This window comes from Rhinopithecus roxellana, chromosome 6 (assembly GCF_007565055.1).
Source record: "Rhinopithecus roxellana isolate Shanxi Qingling chromosome 6, ASM756505v1, whole genome shotgun sequence".
NCBI lineage: Eukaryota > Metazoa > Chordata > Mammalia > Primates > Cercopithecidae > Rhinopithecus > Rhinopithecus roxellana.
In genome coordinates, this window is record NC_044554.1 from 148,880,363 (window position 1) to 148,886,349 (window position 5,987).

The following is a 5,987-nucleotide window of genomic DNA, read 5'->3' on the forward strand; positions in this document are numbered from 1 at the left end:
CATTTATCTGACAGTTTATATCAGCAGCCAGTCTGACTTAGGGCTAGGCTCAAAACTGATTCTATACAAACAGCAACTACATTTGAGCTCCCTCTTATGCTACAGAAAATGAAGGGAATGAGGGGAAGGGAATAGGGGGAAGAAAAAACCCTTCAGGTGCATAGATAAGGAAATCTCCCAATTGTAGGCACTGAAGCTCCACAGCAAGATGGAAGTCAATTGGGCAATATATATCTACTTTGGCCCTATTTCCATTATAAATGTTCTCAACTAATTTTTTTAAACTCCATTTTATTCTGCTTTCAGGTGCTGAGAAACATAATCTCTGTTACCCAAGAGCCAGCGAATACTTTTTACCAAGTATGATAATTGGCTGCCCTGATTCAGGTAACATTTCCTTTTTGTGACATGGGGGTGACTACTGTTAGAAAACCCTGAAAATGTTTTAAAACAAGAACTAATGGGGCTTGGCGATTCTTGCCACGCTTTTCCAGAGCTCGGACCTTGCTATTATTTGCTACCCACAAACCCTAGCTTGTTAAACTGATCTCCTTCAAGACTCAAGAAAAGCGGCATGGGGCTCCCTCCTAGGGCTCTCCTGCCCTCTCCTCACAGATGCCAAGAGTGGTCCTGGTGGAGAACCGATGTCCTGCAGCTGGTGCACCCTTTCCCGCAGCTGTGCCAGGAAATTATGGATCAACTGGAAACAGCCGAGAAGAAGGGTCTTGGCGATCACTTACAGCTGTTTGGCGCTCTCAGATTGCGGATGTCCGCGCACCCCCTGGCAAGTTCCTTCCGCCTAGGGTGGAAAGTTGCAGAGGCCACCCCGACTCTTCCATCTCAGGCTCCTGGGCTTGCGACGCTCCGTGCTGCAGCTTGGTCTGGCTGGGGCGGGAAGATTGAAAGGGCTTTGGAGCCTCCGCTTTTGAGCTTACTCCTCCTTTGCTGGACTATTTTCTCATAGTCCCTGTTTTGGTCAATTTCCGGTGCAGGCCAGCCCAGTCAGGCAAGGTCTGGAAAGGGCTGACTGGCCCAGCAGCCTCACCTCCCGGTTGTTATGGCAACTGTGAAATGTGGTTTTGGGGGAGAGTGCAATTGAAGCCATTCACGAGAGCAGTCCCTGCCTGTCCCCTCGCGTGCTCCCCAGTGCTGGTAGTACCCCGGCCTCGGTGCTTGTGAAAGCAGCCCAGAAGAAGGTTCCTCCCGATCACGTCCAGCTGTAAGCTGTTTCGCCTCTCAGCTTGCAGACCTACACGCTGCCCCCTGGCAGGTGCCCTCCGCCTAGTGTCGAAAGCTGCAGAGGCAGCCCCAACTCTTCCACCTCTTTCTCCTTCTCCAGCTCCGGGACTTGGGAGGCCCTGAGCCGCCCCTTGGACTGGCTGGGGCGGGAAGATTGAAAGGGCTCTTCAAACTCCACTTTTGAGCTTATTTCTCCTTTGTCTGACTGTTTTTAATAGTCCCTGTACCAGTCAATTTCCGCGCAGCCCAGCCAGTCAGGCGAGGTCTGGAAAGGCCTGACTCGCCTCTCAGCCTCAACGACTTGTACCCCCCGCCATTGCGGACCTCCCGGTCATGATGGCGATCATAAAGTGTGGGCTGGGGGGCATGCGGTTGAAGCCATTTGCGCGGGCAGTGCCTGCGTGTCCCCACGAGCTCCCCAGCGAGCACAGTACCTCTGCCTCTGCGCTTCCTGGAGCATGCTGCCTTAGGTGAGGGCAGCCCCATGCACAGTCCCCCACACCCTCCCCAGCGTCTGCAGCCTCCGTGTGCGCAGTCCCCAAGCCCACAGGTGCAGTCCCCACCTTGCCAGCATGTCCAGGTACAGCCCCGCACACGCTCCCAGCCCCACTGATGCAGAACTCATCACTGCTTACTCTTCCCGCACTTCACTGGGTGTGCAGTCCCCCGAGCACGCAGCTCCACGCAGCCTCTCCACATGCTCTCCTGCGCCTGCAGCCTCCTCTGAACTTCTTTTGCCAGGCCCATACATACCTGCCTGTGGGCTGAGTGGATTGACAACGACAATGGTGACAGTTGACATTTATTGAGGACATGCTATGTTCCAGATGCTGCATCTCCATTTCTCAGATGAAGAATCTAAGTCTCAGGGCCTCATCCAAAACCATACAGGTAATAGGCAGTAGAGTTAGGATCTAAGCTGAGGGAATTTTACTCTAGAACTCACAGTAATAACCACAGTGCTCTTTTGGCTTATATTTCTAAGGCACATGCTGTAACCACTTTTATTTTTTTATTTTTATTTATTTATTTATTTATTTGGAGATGGGGTCTCACTCTGACACCTAGCCTGGAGTGCAGTGGTGCGATCTGGGCTCACTGCAACCTTCGCCTCCCAGATTCAAGGGATTCTCCTGCCTCAGCGTCCTAAGTAGCTGGGATTACAGGTAGGTGCCACCATGCCTGGCTAATTTTTTGTATTTTTAGTAGAGATGGGGTTTTGCCATGTTGCTCAGGCTGGTCTTAAACTCCTGACCTCAGGAGATCCATCCGCCTTGGCCTCCCAAAGTGCTGGGATTACAGGTGGGAGCTGTCGCACCTTGCCTGTAACCAGTTTTTTTAGGGAGGTGTGGTATATGGTGCTACCCTGGATCTGTAGTCAGGATTTGAAGAAGAAAGAAGGTATTTGCTTTTGAAGAAGGCACCATGCATTGTGCTTGGTAGTGGTGACTGGAGAGAGAGCTGGGAGGGGCACAGGCAGCAAAGTCCCTGCTTAAAGACAGTGCTCTAGTTTGGAGAAACTTAGCTGGATAGTCAATTCTTACATGCATTTGGCAAGCACTTATGATATACTGTAAAGACGCAATGTGTCTAGCTTGTTAGAGTGTAGGTTCTGCAGTCAGACTCCTGGCTTTGAACCCCAACTTCCCTGCCATTTTCAAATGACACTGGAGAAGTCGCAAAAGCTATTTCTGCCTCAGATTCCTCCCCAGTAAAAGTGGGTTATTAATAGTACCTCCTTTGGCTTGATATGAAAATTCAATGAATTGATACATGCAGAACATCTTAGAACAACGACTAGCTTAGAGTAAATCTTAAGTAATTGTAAACTGTGATTATACTATGTTTTTGGCACTGAAGCCACGTTGTGGTGAGTAAGATAGTGCCTGACCTCAAGAAGCTCAGAGTCTAGTAATGGAGACAGGTAAACAAATACTTGCAAAGTGTGTGGCATGAGAGAGGTGTGACAGGTGGGTGGGAACCTGCAGCAGGCACATCTGACCCATCCTAGTTGTGTATAGTGCAGAGAAATTAGCCTAGGCTTTCTAGGGGCACTGATGTCTGGGCCAAGTCTTGTAGGGCAGGGAGCTATGGGGCACATGTAGTGATCCAGCTGGGGGCTGAGCAGGAGCTGAAAGTGAGCAGCTCACATCTGTAGGGTTGCCAGATTTAGCAACGGAAAGTACAGGATGCCCTATTAAATGTGAATTTCAGATAAAATAATAACTTTTAAGAATAAGTATGTGTCATGCAATATTTTTAGTATAAGTATGTCCCAAATGTTGTATAACCACACAAATTAGTCATTGTTTATCTGAAATTCAAATTTCACTGGGCATCCTATGAAAAGCCTGGCCATTTTATTTGTCCTCATTTAGGAAGGTGCAGTGTGTTTCAGAGTAGCTGGAGTGACACAAGGAGGAAAGGCAGAGTGGGCCGGATGGGACTGAGAGGTACGCAGGCGGCAGTTCATAAAAGATCTATGCTATGTTAAGGGATTTGGATTTTATCCTGAAATTAATGATGAGCCCTTAGAGAGCTTTAACCACAGGGATGTGAAACCACGGAGACAGCAGTGTCAGGCATGATGACATAAGTGTCAGTTTCTATGGCTGAATAGCACATTACTCCAAATTTAGAGTCTTAGAACAGTAAACATTTATTATCTCCCAGTTTCTGTGGCTCAGGAATTCAGAGGCAACTTGGCTGGGTGGTTCTGGCTGAGGTTTCTCATGAGGTTGTAGACAAGATGGTGACCAGAGTGGCAGTTATCTAAAGGATGCACTGGAGCTGGAGAATGTGCTTCTAAGGTGACTCACTCTAATAGTTGGGAAGGCACTGCTGGGTGTCAGCAGGAGAGCTCGGTTCCTTGCCACAGGGACCCACCACAGGACAACTTGAGCCTCCTCACAACATGACAGCTGGCTTAGCGATCCGAGACTGCAAAGTGACCTTAACTTTGGAAGTCACATGCTGCCTTGTCATTCCCATATATCCCAGTGCGAAAACAGTTCAGCCCTGCTCAACCGGACATACAAAATTTAGACAGACACCAAACAGGACAATAGACACTGAGCAAGGACTTCTTCAGAGTCCTTAATATAGATTTTCTATCTCAGGAGGTCAAATCTCTTATCAGTCGTTTGGGCTGGCCATCCCAGTCCTGCCTTTTCTGACAGAAACAAATCAGGTGTTGTTACGGGGAGGGATGTGGAAGACATTCGCCCATTTGGGATTTCTGACACCATAAAGATTGCTGGTGTTGAGGTCGCCATACTCCATGCCCCAATGACTGGACCATCTCCTCCTTAGACCAGTGGTGGATTCAAAATAGCCACCCTGCAGACCTCCTTGCTCACCTTTTCTGTCATCCTGTAACTTTTCCCATGCCCTTAGATAAGGCACTGTGCGGAGAAACCTACGCCCGTACTGCTTTACTCCGTCTGTCTGGATTCTTATTCTATCCCTCCGTGGCTGCTGTCCTACTTTAGGGAAGAGCCGAGTGGCCCCTTTCCTCCTCATCCCTATCCCTTACCCCGCACATCTCGTTTTCCTGTGTCACAGCAAGTCCAGCCCTTCAAGACTTGACACTGCTTTCCCTCCTAAAACCCTTAAAAGAAAGGGCCGAGTTTGAACTTTCTGGTTTTGAGTCATGGAGACACCACAGATATTTGGGCTGTAAGTTAAGGGGTGGGGGGTCCTTGAGGAGGCAGATCTTATGTAACAAGAAGCATTAGCTATAGCTGTTTTCCTACTTCTTCTAGCTATAATACGTCTGTTCTTCTGATACTGAGAGGTGACAATGTGCTAGCAGCCATCGCTCTCAGCGCCTCCTTGGCCTCAGCGTCCATTCTGGCGGCACTGGAGGAGCCATTCAGCCTGCCGTGGCACCGTGGGAACCCCTCTCTGGGCTGGCTGAGGCTGGAGCATGTTGTGTCTTATTTCCCCTTCAATTTCTTGTTTTCGCTCCTAAAATCTAAAAGCAAAAAGGGTGATTGTTTTTGACACACAGCATTGTACCATAGTGTAATGGGTAGTTTCCTTCTCAGTTAACCTTCAATACTCTTTAGACACTATTCTATAATACTGTGGTGAAGTAAGGCCTCGCATCTTTGAGCAGGATGCTACATAAGGGAGGGTTCGCTGCATTGGAAGGGTCTTTCACATCCCAGATTTCAACCATACTGCAACCAGGCCTGAAAAAAGATAGCCATATATATCCATATTAGAAATGTATTCCTGTCTAGAGAAAATAGATACATAACACAACATCTAGATTTTCAAAGACAAATTTATTAAATATTTTAAAGCATCATTTCAGAAAACATAATTTCAGTGTTTAGAAATTTTAAAAATAGAATGAAATTATGTTGCATTTTCACATCTCATTTAACCAAATGAAAGACATCCTCCCATCCAAGTACTAACCAGGCCCGTCCCTGCTTAGCTTCCGAGATCAGACGAGATCGGGCGTGTTCAGGGTGGTATGGCCATAGACAAAAGACATGCTAATAATAAAGCTTCAATATACATTCATAAATATATATTTAAAAGCTCAATTTCTAGATGAAACAAACACAAATATACTTACCCAGTACCATCACCATCTAAACATAAAGCCCATTTGTAGTAAAATAAGACAACTTAAAACCTAATCGAATTCCTGATGAATTTCATATTTTTTAGCATAAACTGCCTTGGATTAGCATGAAATCATCCAAGGCAGGGACACGAGACTCTTACGGCAA

At 47.4% G+C, this 5,987-nt stretch overlaps 1 pseudogene; it reads left to right on the plus strand.

Annotated features, from left to right (window-relative positions):
• Positions 1 to 2,277, plus strand: part of LOC115898299 — a 36,589-nt pseudogene extending 34,312 nt beyond the window's left edge.
• The last annotated feature ends 3,710 nt before the right edge of the window (positions 2,278 to 5,987 follow it).